At 48.7% G+C, this 20,458-nt stretch overlaps 1 long non-coding RNA gene across 1 annotated transcript; it reads right to left on the reverse strand.

The window, feature by feature from the left end:
* Positions 1-2,813: 2,813 nt before the first annotated feature.
* LOC129506461 (uncharacterized) lies at positions 2,814-20,169 on the reverse strand. The gene is made up of 4 exons (XR_008663805.1): positions 20,105-20,169; positions 18,045-18,138; positions 5,763-6,028; positions 2,814-3,362 (listed from the first exon to the last, which is right to left on the reverse strand). It is a non-coding gene; the product is annotated as an uncharacterized LOC129506461 (long non-coding RNA).
* Between the last annotated feature and the right edge of the window lie 289 nt (positions 20,170-20,458).

Genomic DNA, 20,458 nt, shown 5'->3' on the forward strand with positions numbered 1-20,458 from the left:
ACTGGCTAAGTAGTATTTTCTGCTCCTTTGGAAGGTAAATCTACTTGGCCAACATGGCCCCTATGGGGCAGTCAGGGCACCTGTAGATGGTAGACAACCTTTCTGAGGCTTTGGTGATTGTTATGGACCCTCTTTGAAAAATGCACATGTAAAAAAAAAAAAAAAAGAAAAATGCACATGTACATGGGTGGAACTTTGTGTTCATTCGTTCAACATATCCTTCCCATGGGGTGCCAGGCATGTTATGAGTGCGGGATCCTGCTGTAAACAAAATACAAAAAATTCCTAAGCTCATAGAGTCTAGTGGGAGGACAGACCATAAGCAAAATAACCAGGTATATGGTATATTGGGAGGTAAATGTGCCAACATTAAAAATAAAGCAGACAAGAGGAGAGAGGAATACCAAGAGAGGGTAGGTGTGTTATGTATGTAGCACCAATACAGAGAACGTGGTCAGGAAACACTTCCCTGGGAAGGTGACATTTGAACAAAGTCTTGATGGTGGCTGGGGAACCCCTATGTCACTACTTATGAGAAAGAATGTTCTAGGCACAGAGAACACCAAGTACAAGGTTCTGGAGGTGGGAATGTGCCTGGCGCGCTCCAGGACCCTCAAAGAGGTGATACTATGTGAGAAATACTGGGGGGACAGGTTGAAGGGTCACACAGGCCATCGTCAGGTCTTTGGCTTGTCCTGGTGAGCAAGGGGAGCACCCCTGGAGGTTCTGAGAAGGGGGGGTGGGGGGGCATGGGTGGCCTTATTTTAGATGGCTCCCTCTAGTGGCCATGTGGAAACTAGACTGCAGGGGACAGAGCTGGGTACAGGGACCAGTGGGTAATTGTTGCAGTGGTCCAGGGAGCAGGGACCAGTGGGTAATTGTTGCAGTGGTCCAGGGAGCAGGGACCAGTGGGTAATTGTTGCAGTGGTCCAGGGAGCAGGGACCAGTGGGTAATTGTTGCAGTGGTCCAGGGAGCAGGGACCCGTGGGTAATTGTTGCAGTGGTCCAGGGAGCAGGGACCAGTGGGTAATTGTTGCAGTGGTCCAGAGGAGACCACGCTGGCTTGAGGACCGGTGGTTGGGTCCTGAACAGATCTGAAGATAGAACCAGAGGATCCCTGAGTGGCTCAGCGGCTTGAAGATAGAACCAGCATGAATTGCTGTTATATATCTGAGTGTGTGAGGACATCTCAACGGTGAACACATCTGTTCACACTTAATGTTAAAAATCAATTCGCTCTTACTTGGCCTTCTCATAAGCAATAATATCCACAGAGTCAGAAGTGTGCTAGTTATATTTATCATTTTAAAATGAGGACATAAGGGGCACCTGGTGCCTCAGTGGTTGAGCATCTGCCTTTGGCTCAGGTTGTGATCCAGGGTCCTGGGATCAAGTCCCACATCAGGCTCCCCACAGGGCACCTGCTTCTCACTTCTCCCTCTGGCTATGTCTCTGCTTCTCTCTCTGTGTCTCTCATGAATAAATAAATTAAAAAATAAAGACATAAAATATGTTTGTGCATCACTTAAAATTAGCCCAGGACTACCTGGATACCTGCAATGCTGGGAACACTGATTTAACCAATCGCCAATCTCACCCACTTTCAGGATCTTTTGCTTGTTTATTTGCTTGCTTTTTTACTACTTTCTTTTTTTTTCTTTTTTACTACTTTCTTGCAGAAAAAAAAATGATTTTTTTTCCTGGTCCTGTCTACAATTATGGAATTATGGGACCCATTACCAGAGACCCAATGCATTAAATGTTGGTTTATCTCTGGCCACTCCAGGCAACCTCTGCTTGGGCAGTAGAGAAGTGGTTCTTCACCATTACTTTGTTCAACCCAACAGACCTGGATTCAAGTCCTGTTTAGCCACCTCTTAGCTGTGTGGCCTTGGGCAACTTCTTTTAACTCCTTTGGTAACCCCTACAACCAGGTGGGTGCCATCTTCATTCCCAGGTTATAGATTCCAGATGGAAAGCCTGAGATATAACCTGGAATAAAAATATTGGGAAACAGTTTTGAAGATTAAAATTCTTCACACTATGTCTGGCACCTAACAAGTGCTGAGTAAATGATAGTAGCTGAAATGAGCACAGAGTCGATCTCTACCAGGGTAAGCCTGGGTGCGCAGGGTTGTTAAAACTAGCCTCTGGGAGACTCAGTTTCCTCATCTATAAAGTGGACCTACTTGGCCCGAGGCAGGAGCGAGATGAATTAAGTTCTGCGGCACAGTAGGACTCAGCAGCCCACCATGAGAAGTGACCGGGAGAAGGAAGGTCGGCTGTGTAAGGGAACCAAGAGAACCCCCTATGGATCACACCCTCCACTCTCTAAGCAGCCTTTCACAAGTACAGAGCAGAAAGTGGCAGGGATAAGGGATGGCTGGGGAGATTACCTAGTACCCGGGAAGGAGGGTTACTCACTCAAGGTCACAGGACCGGTTGCAGGGAAGCCAGGAATCCAGCCAAGGTTCTGATTCCTTGAGCTCCTTGCTCCTTCTCCCAGTGCTTATGGCCGTCTCAGCCCAAATGCCCAGAGGATGTGGTGCAGGAAGTAGGAAGGCAGGCTCCAGAGGTCAGATTGCTTGGGTTCGAATTCTGTTTCTGCCCCTGACACAGTGGCCTTGTCACTTTACCTATGCTCGCTGAATTTCAGCTCCCCCTCTGTAATGATTGTACCTGTCTCATAGGGGCTGTCGTACTCACTGAGATTATTATGCAAAGCATTTAAGGTTTTTTTTTTAATTTATTTATAATAGTCACAGAGAGAGACAGAGAGAGAGGCAGAGACACAGGCAGAGGGAGAAGCAGGCTCCATGCACCGGGAGCCTGACGTGGGATTCGACCCCGGGTCTCCAGGATCGCGCCCTGGGCCAAAGGCAGGCGCCAAACCGCTGCGCCACCCAGGGATCCCCTATGCAAAGCATTTAGAGCTGCTACTCTCATTTGGCTCCACATGGATGATGCAGGAGAGGGCAGCGCTCTGCACATTACCAGCTTTCAGAAATACAGAATGAATGAATGGGTGGATGGATGGAGGCATGAATGAGTGAAGTGCAGTAAGTCTCACACGATTTTTAAGAGGGCTGGAGGCAGTTGTGCAGAGGTCGGGGTGAGGACTGTGGATTTCCTGTGGGGCAGCAGGCTAACCCCCACCCAGTAGCTAACCCACACATCCTTCTCAAGCTGGGTGGGGGTGGTGGCCTCTTGAAGTCAAAGAGTTCATTTGACTCAACGACGATGGAGAAAGGGCCTCTGGTTGGCTCAGTCAGTTAAGCATCCAGCTCTTGATCTCAGCTTTGGTCTCCATCTCAGGTTTGTGAATTCAAGTCCCATGTTGGGCTTCGAGCTGGGTGTGGAACCTACTTTAAAAAATATATATGTTGGAGAAATTTATTTTTATATTGTAATATAGTCCATGTTTAATATTAAAGCTAACCCAGATATATCAAGGAATAGAATGCAGGGTCCCATGAGCTTTTGACAGAGAAGGGCGACTTCTGATGAACGGCATCAGACCATTGCCCCAGGCTTAACCCTGGGCCTCCTGGATGTGGCTCACCCCCTCAGCCTTCAGGGGAATACAGGGACCCTCACTGGAGAGACAACACCCACAGACAACAATGTGGCTCATTTTACTTCAACAGGTTTCTACTGGGCATTTGCTAGAGGCCAAAGGTATTTTGTGAACATACATACAGTTATGTAATGCCCCTCGGGGACTGGGAACTTATTCAAATAAATGTCTGCGTTCAGCAATTCCTCTACACCACCATGGCCAGAGAGAGCCTTCTAGCATTCCGCTCTGATCCTGAGGCTCCCAGATTGAAAACCCTTTAATGGATCCTCATGACCAGAACATTCAAAAGGACCTTCTAGACCCTGCCGGCTGCAGGTCCCATCTCACATCCCCCTCCCACCACAGGGACCCTGACCATGAGAGGGACTGCTCCTCGAACTGCCCCAAAGTTCCCCTGTGTCCTGCTCTCTGACATCCAATCTTCACATATGCTGATCCTTCTGCCTGGAATGACCTTCCTTCTCTGAACAAACGTTCTCTCTCTCTCTCTCTCTCTCTCTCTCTCTCTCTCTCTCTTTCTCTCTCCCCAGTGAGAGGGCCAAGGCTATCTTCCTTGCACTGTCCTAGCGTTTTTACATCCCTCCTTCCTGGGCCAAGAGTGATTTGTCCACACCTGAGAGCCCCTTGAGAGCTCAGTCTGAGTGCTCCTCATCTCTTGACCCCTCATCTAGCACCCAGGAGGTGCTAGAAACTGGGAAGTGGGGATTTCATTTTTGATAGATACAGCGGTCCCAACTCGTCTCCCTAGAGCCATGCCCACACCTGCTGACACTACTGCTCCACTTTCTACAGAAACCATACAGATGTGCTTGCACAGGAGTGAAATGATGTATACGCAGTTACATATGCATAACTTACAGTGGGGGATTATGCTCTATAAGGTCACTTTATAAGAAAGAGATTGTGAACAACCCTAACTTTATCTGTAGAGGATCTAGTTAAATAAATAATGGAAATCACCCAGTTGTGGAAAAGAGGCCATTTTCAGTATGAAAAAATCAAGATAGCAAATGATGCACAACAATGTGGGCAAGGGGCACCTGGGTGGCTCAGTGACTGAGAGTCTGCCTTAGGCTCAGGTCTTGAGATCAAGTCCTGCCAGGGAGCCTGCTTCTCCCTCTGCCTATATCTCTGCCTCTCTGTCTCTCATGAATAAATAAATAAAGTCTTTATTAAAAAAAAATGCGGGCAGTATGCTACAATTTGCATAATTTTTTTTAAGTCTCATGTGCATACACATAAACTATCTTGGGAAAGAGGCAGGATAAGCGGGTCAAGGCAGTTGTCTATGGGGTTGGAGAGTTTGGCTGGGGGTGGAAGCCAGGTGAGATGGGGATTATTTTTCAACCCATAACTGTTTGGTTATTTTGTTTGCTTCCTTGCTTGTTTTAACTCATTCTATTAAATAGGTATTGCTTACACATGGTGCAAAATCTAAATAAGGCCAAGGTTCAGTCCAAAAGACATGTCCCTCTTTCTCCTGCTTCTAGCCCTCTTGGTTTGCCCTCTTTGGTACCTTCTGAATCTCTGCAACATGGGCAGAATTAGCCACTCAAAAATAATTAAATCCAGTATTTAAAAAAAAAATCAACTGAATTGGGGCACCTGGGTAGCCCAGTCAGTTAAGTGTCCGACTTTTTTTTTTAAGATTTTATTTATTTATTTATTCATGAGAGACATAGAGAGAGAGAGAGAGTGAGGCAGAGACATAGACAGAGGGAGAAGCAGGCTCCATGCAGGGAGCCCAATGTGGGACTCGATCCTGGGACTCGGGGACCAAGCCCTGAGCCGAAGGCAGATGCTCAAATGCTGAGCCACCCAGGTGTCCCAGGTGCCCAAATCTTGATTTCAGCTCAAGGTCGTGATCTCAGGGTTGTGGGATCGTGCTCTGCATCGGGCTCCACACTCAGCGCAGAGTCTGCCTGAGTTCTCTCTCTCCTTTTCCCGCTGCTCCTACACACCCTCATACATGTGCTCTCCTTCTCTCTAATAAATAAATCTTTTTAAAAACCTGAATTATGAATATTAGTAAACATTGGCTGAAGAAAAGAATAAGTCAACAAAAAATGGTTGGCTGTAGAATTCAACATATGAAATCAATCCATCACCAAAGAGGGCATGACCTAGTTAGTGACAGACAAAATGACAAAGCCAAGAAGAGATAAAAGTAATAATTGACCACCATTGGAGAGCGCATCCTATCTTGTCTTGCCCTTGGTTTTCTATGTAATATCTTCTCTTCCCAGGCTGACCGGGATACACCTGATGGCACACAGCAGGTGTGTGTTAAACATCTCTGGTCTCAATGCCCACTGGCACCAGCCATGCTCAGTCGGGGAAGTTGGCACAGTGGCCAACGCCTGCCTTCCAGAGCCCAGGACTGTGTGCAGAGCTGCATTCCAACTTCCGTAGGCCCTGGACACTTCCACCTTCATTAGTCACTTCTTCCTTTAAAAAAAAAAAATGAAGTATATTTTACAAGTGTATTGGTATAAAGACAAATGTAATCCAGGCTAGATTTGTTGTTATATATTTATTATGCATCATTTTTTTTTCTTCTGATTTCATACAAAACTCAAAATTAAGGGGTCACCTGGGTGACTCGGTTGAGTGGCTGCCTTCGGCTCAGGCCGTGATCCTGGGGTTCTGGGATCGATCTCCGTGTTGGGCTCCCTTTCAGTGGGGAGTCTGTCCCTCTCCCTCTGCCCTTCCTCACCCCTGCTTATTCTCTCTCTCTCAAACAAATAAAATATTCTTTAAAAAAGAAATAAAAATTAAAACATCCAATCAGTCCCTTAAAATTAAGCCCCTAGGTCCTGTATCTGCTGTGCCTAAAGGATAAAGATGGCCCTGGACCTGTGCCCTAGGCATAGCTGGTGGTCAGTAAGCAGGCACTGCTTCCAGGACAGTCAGGCCAGGCAAAGCCACAGCTCCAGCCTCACCACCAGGGCTCTGAAAGCAATCACTAAGGTTTCCTGAGTTCAGCATCCTCCCTGCAAACATGCAGCGCAGCCATGAGGATTAGGTGCTTGATAATCACCTGATATTACTGGTTGATTTGTCCCCAGGATGGAGGAAGACCCCTGGAGGTGGCCTCAAGGACACGGACCACAGCCAGAAAAAGACAGCTTAAAATTCTGAGTCAGATCTCTCTGCTCAGGGGTCCTCAGCACCGACTATGCATTAGGATCACTTGGGAGCTTGAAAAAAATACTAAAGCCTGGTCCCCCACCCCCTGACCAATTAAATCAAAATATCTGATGGGGGTCCAGGGCTAGTTTTCGGTTTTCAGCTTCCCCGGGTGACTCTAACAGGGGGCGAGGCTGAGCATCCCACCTCAGCCTGGAGGGAGGGAGGGAGGGAGCTGGGGGACACTCTATCTTGTCCAGTAGATGACTTTTCACCCTGACAACATCTAAGACCACAAACCTTTAGTGGCCGCCAGAGGCAGTGGGGCAAATGTCACTTTTCTTAAAAAGTGCAGTTTTTTGTGCAGCTTCAGATTGTAGCCAGCCTGGATTCACCGTTGGGTGCCACTCCCGGCCCAGAATCTTGCTGGAGAGACACACTGACATAAAAGGTCCAGAGGATGCCTCCCGTCTAAGACCCAGGGACCTTCCCAGCAAGCACTGAGTGGGCTTCTCCAAGGGTCGGTGGGGGCCCCTCCACCTGGAGATCCCGTGCAGTTAACCTGCCGTCCTGGGCCACTGAATCAGCATCTCTGGGTCAGGTCAGAAGCTGCATTTGTTACATGCTTCTGATGGGATTCCCATGCACAGGAACATTTCTGAGTTAGCTCTACATCTTGGTTTGCAAGGGGGGTTACACAATGTGCACATATGTAAAAAATCATGAAAGTTGGCACGTAAGGGGCACCTGACAAATATAAACACTGGGGCACCTGGATGGCTCAGTCAGTTACGCATATGACTCTTGGTTTTTGACTCAGGTTGCTATCTCAGGGGTCGTGAGATTGAGCCCTATATCAGGCTCCCCTCTCAGTGGCACATTGGCTTGATGTTCTCTCCCTCTCTATATGCCCCTCCCCTCACTTGCTCTCTCTTTCTCTCTCAAATAAATAAAATCTTTTAAAAATCAATCAAGAAAAAGAGAACTAGCCTACCATGTGTCTGGAGCTTTGGAAGGAGAATCAGGCAAAGCTGCCAGGAGGAGGAGCTCTTTGAGCTACGCCTAGACACAGAGAGGAGTGGGGAACAGGGCAGAGGGAGTTGGGAGGCCCATGGGGAAGGGACTTGTGGCCATAGCAGTGAGGGTGGCAGGTAGGAACAGAGACAGGGGGTTGGTTCTGGAGCCCTGTGAGGCAGCAGCCTCACCCCCACCCACAGGTCCTCGGAGGCCCACAGGCTGCTGTAGTCAGCATAGGTAGCCCATGTAAACTCCCAACTTGCCTCCAAGTGCACCCAGGTCATTCTCCCCAACAAGACAGCATTGTTTGGGGTTCCAATGCAGGGCAAGAAAAACAGAGAGCCCAATTGTCCCTGTCATAATGGGTATATAATTTATAATAATGTCAGCTATTAAAGGATTTTTAGTAATTAACTGACAGTGGTGTGCTATTTCACTGCATTTTTGCCTGCCATAATGATCTTGAACTTTGCAAGACGGTTTTGAACTTGCTCAAAATAAGCCCCAAATACAAAGAAGGGCAACATCATTCCAAATGAAGGGTGAGAGGGGTTGGACAAAATGGGGCTGTTCTCCTCTCAGAGAGAGAGGGGTGAGCTGTGCAGAACCAGGGAGATCTGAGGCCACTGTCTTCCCAGGGAGCTGTACAACTGGTAAAATGCCTGCCAGGCCAGAGTGGTGAGCAAAAGCAAGTCAGCTGTTTCTTTTTTTTTTTTTTAAGATTTTATTTATTTATTCATGAGAGACACACAGAGAGGCAGAGACACAGGCAGAGGGAGAAGCAAGCTCCACGCAGGGAGCCCGACATGGGACTCGATCCCGGGTCTCCAGGATCATGCCCTGGGCCAAAGGCGGCGCTAAACCGCTGAGCCACAGGGCTGCCCAAGTCAGCTGTTTCTTAATAGTGTTAAGTTGATTTTTTTCAATACACCTTGTTTGCATGATACATAGCTAGGAATATTTTTCTCTTCCCCAAAGAAATATGCTTCCACTCTCATTTTGCTTGAAACATGTGTCTCTGTTGGTATATCTTTTGCTCTTTTGATTTCTAATAGAGACATGGGAATATTTCTTTTTCTAATTAATTCCACTAAGAAAGATAAAGCCAGCACAAGCCCAGTGATAAATAGCAACTGACACTGAGTGGGGTAGGAAGCATTAGGGGGCGGTGGGGTCTGTGGCAAATTGGGAGAGCCCAGTGTAAGCAAGGGATTTGTTCTTCTGGTCCAGGCAATCAGGACTGTAAACCCCTGGCAGAGAGACTCGTAGGTGCCTATGGCAACCTCAGATCTTTCTCTTTAATAGTAGAATGAGGATTTATTTTCAGCTGGGCAAATTTTATCCCAAGACTACCTTGGCCTGAGCATAGTCACGTGACTACCTCCATCCTCCCTTGCACTTGGTATAGCCGGGATGACTATTTCTGACAGATAACATGTGAGTAGAAGCTTTGTGCAGAGATTCTGGAAAGGCAGTAGAAAGAGAGCCAACTCAGCCTAGAGTATGAATGTGCGGGCTGGAGCCCCAGAAGCAATCATGGACCATGAAACAATCTTCACAAGTGGGAGTGACACACTGTAGACAACAGAGCAGAGAGGAAAAGGAGCCTGAGCCCCTAATATTAAATCCACAGCCCCAGTTCTGGGTTGCCTATTTATCTCCAGCCTTCTTGCATGTAAGAAATATCTATCTTACTTTAGCTTCTGTTATTTTGAGTTTTCCTGTTACAATCTACCCAACTTAATCCTAATTAATATACCTGGGCACCCTATTACCAAAGAGTCCAATTTTCCAAATTTAGCCAGGATTATGCAGATTCATCTATGACATTATCTTAATATCATATAGGTTAGAAACCTTATAAAAAATATTTAAAATACGAACAGGCCAAACAAGCCATATCTGAGCTGCATTCAGCCCAAGGACCCTCTGATGACCTATATACCACTGATGGTAGGGGTCAGGATTGCTGACACACTGCCCGTCCTCTTTTCTGGGAACAGAGGATTAGGTTTCTCCATCAGTTGGACTCAAGTGTGGCCATGTGATTTGCTTTGGCCAATAAAATATGAGCAGATGTGAAGTGAACCACTTCTGGGCAGGTGACTTAAGAGCCAGTGTGGGATCTACCACATTTTGTGGGCCTTGCTGCTATCATTATAGAAGCATGTCTACATAGAGCTTCCTTCAGCTAAATCTTTGAGTGATTTTGAATAACTCACCGTGTAGTACATAAACAAGAAATAAACATGGTTGTTATAAAACCCCTGGGATTGGAGGGGGTTGGTTGTTACCACTGGCATTACCTAGCCTCTCCTGACTCATCTGCATCCTAGGTATTGATCCTTGGAATTTGACAAAGCCCTCCATTAGTCTGTCTCCCTGTGGGTGAAATCCCTGTCTTTCTAACCCTCTCATTCTTATTTTTCCCGTTTATTCTTTCATTCATTCAGACATCAAACACGTGGAGGGGGGCCCTTTTGTGTAGCAGGTCAAGTCACTGCTATCTGGGAGCTCACATTCTTCCTTTGATTGGGTTCTCTCGCCGATATCTCTTTGGACCCTTCCCAACCTCTCTCACATCCAACCCAGCAGTCAAAAGGAATAGGAAGAGGGGTGGTAGTCTTTAGAGGACAGCTTCTCAGGTCTAGGATTCATGTAAGGGTTGTTTGTTGTTCTCTTCTATCTAATTCAACCCTTACCACCTCCAGTGAGAAAACCAAGGCTCTGGTTAACTAATTTGCGCAAAGTCACACAGTTAGGAAGCAGTAGATGTAGACTTGAAGCCAGTTATGACAATCTGCAAGGCTATTGCACCTGCCTCCCCAGATATCTGTGTGCTGCGGTCAGTACTGGACAGAAGTCATCTGTAGCAACGGGGCAGCACTGCAGAGCAGAGCCCATTGCCGCCTTCTGACTCTTTTCCTCACAGATTGAAAAAGCATTTGCAATTCTACATTGAATCTGCTGCAGTCAGCAGAGGGAAAGAGGAAGGCTTGGCCTGCAAGCTCTGAGAAGCAAGAGGGTTTGCGCATGGGCTTAGAGATAATGCGGGAAAGCTCTGTCCTTTAGGACACCTTGAGCTGCAAGTAATGGGAAATCAAACTCAAAGTGGTTCTGATAAAAAAAAAAACTTTTATTATTTCATGAAAAAAAAAAAAAAGAAAGAACCTCAGAGATAGAACCTCTGATAGGTTCTCAGAGCAGTTCCACAAAGTCATCAAGGACCCAGTTCTTTCCCTCTCTTTCCTTTTCCATCCTCAATGGATTGGTTTCGACTTGGGATGGCTCCCCCACCATGACAAGATAGCTGCTGCAGTTCTAGGCATCACAGCAGACATAAAGAAGAACAGCTCTCCTTCCTTCTCCTTTCTAAAAGTCAAGAATCTTTTCCCAGGAATATCCTAGCAGATATCCCCTCAAATCTCCTTTGCCAGAACAGGGCCACCGATTGACTTAAGCTGCAGAAGTTTCATCTGGTAGGTGGCTAGGTATCTTCCGTTCACCTGCTCCCCCCACCCCCCGCATCTTGGGAGGCTGGTACGCAGGGGCTGCATCAACACACAACTTTGCTGTTGGCCTCAGGTTGGACTCAACTAGTGGGGGACACCAGGAAGTGCTCCCAGGCAGGACAAAGGAGTGGTCAGAGTGCTACTTCCCATGTCCTCCCTGCCAGGTTGCCATGTGTCATCTGCATCTTCTACCGGAGGCCCGGCTCCTGTAAGGCAGCCCTTTCTGTAGACACTCTCTCCTGGTTCTGGTTGCTGCTCCAGTCCTGGAGGACTCCTCCATCCTAGGGGGTGATAACAGCTGCCCCCCATCGCTAGCCCAGGCTCATTCACCACTCCTGGGCAATGCCCAGATCCTTCACATGCCCTTGTCATTAGGCCTCTATCCACCTCTCTCAGTTATCCGTCTGAAGGTGCCATTCTCTATGCTGCCCGAGACCTGATGGTACACTGTGCAGGGGCTAAAGCTCCCTTTGCAGTCTTGAATCATTATCTCTCAAGCCTCTTCAGCACTGAACCCTCAAATCCATCCTGGCCAGCATCTCCCTGTCCCTCATGCTGACTTCCCCATCTTTGTCAACAGCACCATGAACCATTCAGGCTCCCGGAAACAAAACCTGGACTGGCACTCTCCCGTTGCCCTATCCCCAACCCAACCCAGAACAGACTTCACTGATCCTACCTCTACTGGTCTCTCCCATTCCTCACCTTTTCCCAATTTCAGGCCTCCATCACCATTCATCTGCCTTGTGACAGCAGCCTCCTAGGTGAGCCCCCTACCCCTGATGCAGGCCCCTGCCATAAGAAAAGTCCCCAACTACAGCTCTGATCACAATCTTATTCTCCCACTAAAACCTGCCCCTATTGCCTGCTGATAAGATTCCAAATGCCTTAACCTGGCAACAAAACCCTGCATATTAAGCCCTTACACAGCTTCCCAGCCCCATTTCCTGCTATACATGTGACCCCCTGGCTACACAGATTATATCAGTCAGTTACTGCTGGGTACAAAGTTATCCCAAGGCTTTGTGGCTTAAAACAACAACGTATATTCTTGCTACCAAGTCCAAGGTCAGCTAGAATTTTTGCTACTCTGGGCCAGGCACAACTGATCCTGGCTTGGCCCACCCGCATGTCTGCAAGCAGCCAAGGGCTTGGCTAAGGGCTAGCTTGTCTAGGACGGCCTCACTCCCATGTCCAGTGGTTGTCTGGGTGAAAGGAAGTGACTGGGCCACATGTCACTCATCATCCAGCAGACTAGTCTGGTGATGTATTAGTTATCTATAGCTGCATAACGAATTACGCAGCCAAAAGCAACAAACTGGTATCTTCTCACAGTCCCTGGGGGTCAGGAAGCCTAGTGCCACTTTGCTGGATATCTTTGGCTCAAGGACTGTCACAGGGCTACAGTCAAGGTATCACGTAGGGCTTCCGTCATCTAAAGGCTCCAAGGGCAGATCTACTTTTAAGCTCACTCATGTGGATTTGGGTAGGTTTCAGGTCCTTGCTACCTGCTGGCCAGAGGTATCATTTCCTTGCCAGGTGGGGTCCTCCATAGGCACTTAAAGCTCAGCAGCTGGATTCTCTCAACAGCGAGCCAGCAAGACAGCAAGAAAGGGAAAGCAAGATGGAGGTCACGTAGTCTTTTTGTAAGCTAATCTCAGAAGAGCCAATACGTCTCTTTTGCTGCGTTCTGTTCATTAGAAGTGAGGCACTAGGTCCAACCAACCCTCAATGGGAGCAGATTACACAGGGCACTCTCATCTCAGGTGGTGGGGATTACTGGGACCCATTTTAGAGTCTGTCACCCCTGAGCTTGATCATTACAGGGTTTCAAATCCACAAGAGTGAGTGCAGAGGTGTATAAAACCTCCTGTGGCCCAGGCTCAGAACGTGTATATGTTTGGCAAAGCAAGCCATAGGGCCAAGCACACAGTCGAGGCATGGGGGAGGTGGACTCCATCTCTTGTTGAGGAGAGTCGCCCAGTTACAATGCAAAGGGCATATGAGCAAGGATGGAGAATTGTGTCCATTTTTGCAAAGAACCAAACAGACTTGCCCACCAGTCCTCAAAAATGCTTTGTGCTGGGACGCCTGGGGAGCTCGGCAATTGAGCATCTGCCTTCGGCCCAGGGTATGATCCCGGAGACCTGGGATCGAGTCCCATGTCAGGCTCCCTGCATGAAGCCTGCTTCTCCCTCTGCCTGTCTGCCTCTCTCTTTCTGTCTCTTATGAATGAATGAACAAAATCTTTTTTAAAAAAATACTTTGTGCTTTCTAGCCTCAAGGCCATTGGGTATAGTTTCTTCTCATACATCTGAGCCCTGCCTCGGCTTGTTATCATTCTGCCAGTCTTCAAGCACCAACTTATACCCTGTATTAGCTTCCTTTTGCTGCGATAACAAATTATCACAAACTTAGCAGCTTTAAACAACTCAAATTTTATTACCTTACAGTGGGTCCACATTGACAAGCCAGGATAATCTCCCCATCTCAGGGCCAGCTGACTAGCAACCTCAAGTCCAGCAGCAAGCACAACCCCCCTGTCCATGTCACCTTACATATTCACAGGTTCTGGGTACTAGCACATGGATGCCTTTGCTGGGGGCCACTGCTCTACCACCCCCTCCACGACCACTGATGGCAACCACATTTTATTGAGCACATACTATATGCCAGCCAGTGTGCACAGTGCTCCTTTCCCTGAATGATCTCACCCATTCTCACACCCCTTCGAGGAAAGTTCTATCAGTGTTCTCATCTTGCAGACAAGTTAAGCAACTCCCTAAGGCCACCCAGAGAGCACACGCTGGATATTGGAACTTGAATTCAAGTCAGCCAAGATCTGAAGCCAGAGTCCCAACCACTCACTTATGGGGCCTCCTCTGAAGCCACCAGATCCCTTCAACTAGATGTCCCTCCTCCCCTGTGCTCCCATAGCAGAGGAAGATTGGGCTTCTCTTTGAAGAGATAGTTGTCTGAAGTCTCAGTTTTGGGCAGACCCCTCCCCAACTCGGCTGCCAAAGTCATAATAATAATTATTTAATGAAAATCTGGGGGGAATCCCTGGATGGCTCAGTGGTTTAGCACCGCCTTCAGCCCAGGGCATGGTCCTGGAGACCCAGGATCGAGTCCCACATCAGACTCCCTGCATGGAGCCTGCTTCTCCCTCTGCCTATATCTCTGCCCCTCTCTCTCTCATGAATAAATAAATCAAATATTTAATAAAAAAGAAAAGAAAAGAAAATCTGCCATGTGCCAGAACCTTCTCACCCAGCATTTCTCACCCCCACTGCCAAGGCAGGCATCATTTCTACTTTCCAGAGGAGGAAACAGAGACTTGTGGGAGGCTTGGCCTCGGGGGTTCATTGGTGTCAGCTCTGGGTATTGACCCCAGGCCTAATCCCAAATCTGCCTCTGTAAACCAGTCCAAAAGCTATCTATCACTAGTGGGCTTTAAGCTGGATGTGCAGCCCTGTGGTTAAATTGCAGATTCTGCAGCCATGCTACTGGGGTTCAAATCCCAGCCTTCCAACTTTCTGCCAGGGTCTACCCCAATTTCCCCATCTGTAAAACGGACATATTGATAGCACCTACCTCATAGGGGTGGTTGGTGAAGAAGAAACAAGCTAACACATTTCATGAGCTTTTGACAGTCACTGCCACACAGTAAGCACTCTAAGTGTTAGCTACTATGGCGGGTTGGCCCGGTCAGGGGCCATGCTGTCGGCCTCTGCTCCTACCTGCCTACGCAGCTCTGTCCTGTGAAACATCATCACCCCAGACTACCTACACAGAAGGTTCAGGAAGAGCAAAATAGACAATTGTTGAGAAAATGACTTGTAAACTGTAGAGGGGAGTGCCCGCGTTGGCTATTACTGACCTTTATGAAGTACTTAACAAGCAGGCCAGAAAACCATAGACCCCCCCATCCCCACCCCCCACGCCAGGACCCAGTAAGGCAGCCTTCTCCATGTGGGCCCCAGGGGAGCAAAGGGCCAGCAGCTGTCCTATTTCCTCCTCCCCTCCCCGCGCCCACCTCCCCCCACCATCCATCCTGGGGTGGCTGCGGCTGCAGGAATGCGATGGTATCTCAGCAAACAGACAGTCTGTTCCCAGAGGAGCCAGGGCCGCCCCCAGGAGGCCCCACTCTCCCAGCCACAGTAAACACAAGGGTCTGTCCTCATTATCAGCTTGGCTCAGCAGCAGTGGAGACAGTCTGCCCGCTGGAGACTCTCTGCAGAGCGATAAGCTGCTGGGCCCCTTGTTGGCTGTCCTCCTGGGGCTGTAGCCGAGCTGCCCGGGAATAGGAATCTTAGAGCTGGCCTGGCTCGGGGCCTAAATACCTCATCCAGGGGTTGGGGGCTGAGGGTAGGGAGCTGGCTGCCTGTGTACTGAGGACGTCAGTCACTCAAATGAAGGAAGCGAAGGACCAGAGTTGTGCCAAGGAGCCAGGGCACACGGTCTGCAAAGCTCCCCGTTGCTCTCAGAGACTTCTGGATCCATTAATCACAATGCTCTGTGAGCCCACTTCATCATCTTCACAGACTGTACATATTGATGATAGTTCTCCTTCCAGCGTTTGCCAATCCATGCTCCAGTCAATGAATTACCGTGCAGAAAGCACTTAGCTCTGGGCCCGGTGAGGGCTCAGAGAAAGTTAGCTTGCAGGAGGCAGAGTGGTTGCATTCTCGTAATCACGCAAGTGTTGCAGGCAACCCCCAGCCCCTCAAAGCCAACAGGGCTCACTGCTCTCTGGGATAGTCAGGCTCCAGGTTGGAGGAGTTGGAGGATGCAAGGGGGTGGGCCTTGAGGATTCCCGGGGGAACGGTAGGGGGAACAGCCAGTGCAAAGGCCCCTGCCTGAATTTATGTTCCCTCAGTTTACGCCCTCAGTTTCTTGGTTCACCAAAGGTGGGAAATGCTGGGGTGAATGGTGTCCCCATTTGATGGTGAAGCAGACTCGAAGGCCCTGGGTGGGTGACATGCCTTGAAGACTACAGCCAGGACATCTCAGCCACAAGCCCCCAGACTCAGTCTCCCCCCGGCCTGTGACTGCCCTTGGCTGACCACTGAGGAGCTGAGACTAGGTCACTGGTCTGTGTCCTGGATCCTCTCTGCGGGGTCAGGTGGAAGCAGATCAAGATCCTGTGAGCTGGGCAGCCCAGGAGGCTCAGCGGTTTAGCCCCGCCTTCCGCCCGGGGCCTGATCCTGGTGACCAGGGATCAAGTCCCACATCGGGCTCCCTGCATGGAGCCTGCTTCTCCCTCTGCCTGTATCTCTGCCTCTCTCTCTCTCTCTCTCTCTCTCTCTCTCTCTCTCTCTGTGTGTGTGTGTGTGTGTGTGTGTGTGTGTGTGTCTCATGAATAAATAAATAAAATCTTAAAAAAAAAAATCCTGGGAGCTGAAGATTAGCTGACAGCTTCTCCATCACACCTTGGAAAGCCACAGTGACTAGAACTCCAAATAGCCAGAGGCTGCTGTGGACTTGCAGGGTGAGCACTTGGCTGGAAGTCCAACAGCCCTGGGTTCCAAGCAACTGCTATTTTCAGGCTAGTGACCTAGGGCTGGGCACTTACCCTCTATGGATTTGGTCCCAAGATCTTTATTTCCTCATCCATTAAATAAATCCCCTCCTCTGCCTTGGCTACCTCTTCTGAGAATAGCTAGGGGAATTAAATACAACAGTTAGTGCATATCAAAACCCCTTGGTTTGGGGCTCCTAAGTCAAAAGTCGTCTCCTACGGATCAACTGTCTTTCAAACCCCAGACCATCATTCAGTGCCCAGCTCAGATGCCTCCTCTCCAGGCAGCCCTCCCTGGTCTCTGAGCTGGGCATAATCACAGCCTCTTTGATGCTATCACATCTCACCCGGGGCATCCTCTCCCTTACATGGGGTCAAAGTTTAGGACTGATTCCTCATGGCACCCCCAGGCCCCAGCATAGAGTCCAGACACACTAAGTCAATGAATAGGCCACCAAAGTGAAATGCTCATTCTGCCCTCTTCTCTGTCTACAAGCCCTAGACAGCATGCCGCCTCCTCCTCCTCTTCTGTAAAGATTGGAAGAGACTTCTGAGTGGCAATTCTTCCCAAATGCAGCTTCCTTCCTTTGCTGCTCACTTCCTACTCTCAGCTCCAGATACTCGTATGTTCCCTGGACCTCCACAGTTCTCTACTGACTCCTTGGCCTGGTCTTCAGGGCCCTTCCCAACCTGGCCTCAGTGTCTGCTTTATTTCTTCTCTGGCCCTAAGAGTGCTCTCTACCAGGGCCTTACTCTCTGTCCTTGACACTCACAGAAACATCTCTGCTCTGAGTCTACAATCCAGCCACCACCATCACCAGCACAGGGACTTCTGCTGTCTCCTACCTTCTCAACACCTACCCCCACCACCACCACCACCACCACAGGTTCTCTCTCATAGGCAAGGGACCTACCAGTGGGCTTTGGTTTTCACAAATGGGTCCACCATCACCTTCCCCAACAAACCAGCAGGGCCCCTGAATCTCCCCTCCTCCACATCAACAGGCTTAGTTTCTCAGAGTAGCAGAGGGAAGGGATGCCCACTGAGCTGGAATTTGGAGCTTACAGAATGTCCCCCAAAATGTTTCAGGTTTTCTCCAGGCCAGATCTTCCTCCCCGTGCCCACTGGAGCATTCCCACTTCCACCATCCACAGCTCATCAATCCCACATCACAGGGCGCTCCCTTAGTCCACGGCTGTAGCCTTGGACACAGACATGGCCACGGCCACTCTGCCATCCACCCTTGAGCACCACCCCATCACTACCATATTCCCAGATACGTACTGAGCGACCTCCTCTATGCCAGGTACTGTTCTAGGCTCCAGGCGGAGTGGGGTGATGCATGGCAGTGAACAAAACAGACATGGTCCCTTTCATTCTAATGAAGGACATGAAGGAAACATAATTAAAATGAGTAAAATACACAGTATTTCAAGTTAGTTTTATTATAGGTAACTTTACTGTCATTGAAAATGAGGCCTTTGGCTAAAAATAAAAGAGGCGAGTTCCATGAGTGCAGGTTGGAGTTGCTATTTAAACAAGGCAGTCAAGTGGGTCTTTTTTTTTTTTTTTAAAGATTCTATTTACTTATTCAAGAGAGACACAGAGAGAGGGGCAGAGACATAGGCAGAGGGACAAGCAGGCTCCATGCAGGGAGCCCAATGAGGGACTAGACCCCAGGACCCCAGGATCACGCCCTGAGCCAAAGGCAGACACTCAACCACTGAGCCACCCAGGCATCCCAAGTGGGCCTCCTTGAGAAAGTGACATCTGCTCAAAGAGTTGGAGGATGCAAGGGGGTGGGCCTTGAGGATCCTGGGGGAACAGTAGGGGGAACAGCCAGTGCAAAGGCCCCTGCCTAAATTTATGTTCCCTCCCCTGTGCACCCACATTTTTCATCCCCTTGCTTGGCCTTTAACAGGATTCAAGAGTGTTGAGTTCAAGAGGTGTTCGAGAGGACATTGTTTACTTGGTCACCTGTCCTGCTGTGCCAAAGCTCCTTTAGGCAGGGATCCTGTGATGGCCAACTTCACAGTCATCCCACACGCCACCCTGACATGTCCAGAAGCGCACACACCCAGACCCACGCACTCATACCCAGACACACACACCCACGCTCATACAGAGAGACCCATACACTGTGGCCATAGAGAAGGGCTCAGTTATTGTCTACTGAGACGAGCTGAATGAAGAGTAAATAATAATTAAATGTGCCCAGCCCCACCAAGTTTAAAAAGGTCTTCCTTGTACCTACTCTTTGAGCTGGGAACTGGGTGGTTATTAAAGTGAGGCTCAGGGAGACCCAGGTGAGCAGACTGGTAATTGGCATTTGCAACACTGGAACCTAGCTTTTCTGATTACCACCCAATGTATGATTTCATTTCTGAAAATATAGGTCAGATGTGAATATAGTACAAAATTCAAAATATCCATGGAGGCATAGAAGTGTCTTCTTTTCTCCTCACCCTCCCTTCCCCTTCCCCCCTCCATCCAGCTCCCTCTAGCTTCCTCCTTAGAGTTCGGGGACACTTGCCAGTTTATTTCCAATTTGCTTAAATGGGGACTTTGGTTTCCCTCTTTCTGTGAAAAGAATCTGCTTCGCAAATATAGCTGACCGGTTAGAAACAGGCTGGGAGCATTTCTTCTCTGCTCCTAGAACCTGGGCTCTCTGGAGCCAGGCTTGGCATCCACTCGGTTTCCCCAAATCCACAAGCCTCTTGGATCCATGACACGGTCACTGCATGTCCTGTATCTTAGTCCCTGGGGAAGATCCACTCCTCATGAGGAACCCAGTGTCCTCAGTGAGAGGAGACAGGGATGGAGCAAGAAGCGGGAAGTAGTAGGAACGGGCTCGGAAGGGGGACTGGGCACAGTAGGAAAACGGCACTGTGCTGGAGTGACTTTAAAATGGGGACCCCATTTAACAATCTCTGTATTCTTCCCCAGTGGTTTTACTGCTGAGGGACTGTAATGTCATCCCATGAAAAGGATGGCATTGGAGTCACTGGATGGACACCCTAGGACAGGGTGCCCCAGACACAGTCAACTACAGTCAACTACAACTGTAGTGTAGGACATGCCTTTCCTTTACTAGGAGCAGATGAAAATGAGTCATTGGAGGGCCCACTGCCAGGAGCTTACAGTCTAGGGGAGGACGGACAGACACTGGACAGATGGACACACACACACAGCAGTGGGGAAGGTGCTCAGGAGCCCGGGGGGATTCAAAAGATGGTGTTTCTCCTGGAATGAGTGAGAGAGGAAAGGAATGCACAGGACCCCAGAGAGAGGGGCCAACATACACAAAGAACAGAGATATTTAAGAAATAGTAAGAGGAACTTACCAAAGTGGGTGGCAGAGACCAAACAGGAAGAGTCAGTGAGGATCAGAAGTGAAGGGGGTGTGTATGACTTTATCTTCATCTTATAGGTGGACATTTTCAAGCAGAGTCATGGCCAGGTCCCATTTGTGTTTGATGTGGATCTCACCCAGACTGCGAGCACTGCAGAGGATGGGTCGGAGGCAGCAGATTTCAGAGGCTTTGGAAGCAGGAAATATCAAGGCTTGACTAAAGTTAGAGCAAAGAGAGTGGATTTATAATGCTTTATTTCTTAAATAGGGGGATGGGAACACACTGTTAGTGTTCTTTTTTATATATCAGATGGTTCATAATAAAAAAGAAATTTTAAGATTAAAG

This window comes from Nyctereutes procyonoides, unplaced genomic scaffold, assembly GCF_905146905.1.
Source record: "Nyctereutes procyonoides isolate TBG_1078 unplaced genomic scaffold, NYPRO_anot_genome, whole genome shotgun sequence".
Lineage (NCBI taxonomy): Eukaryota > Metazoa > Chordata > Mammalia > Carnivora > Canidae > Nyctereutes > Nyctereutes procyonoides.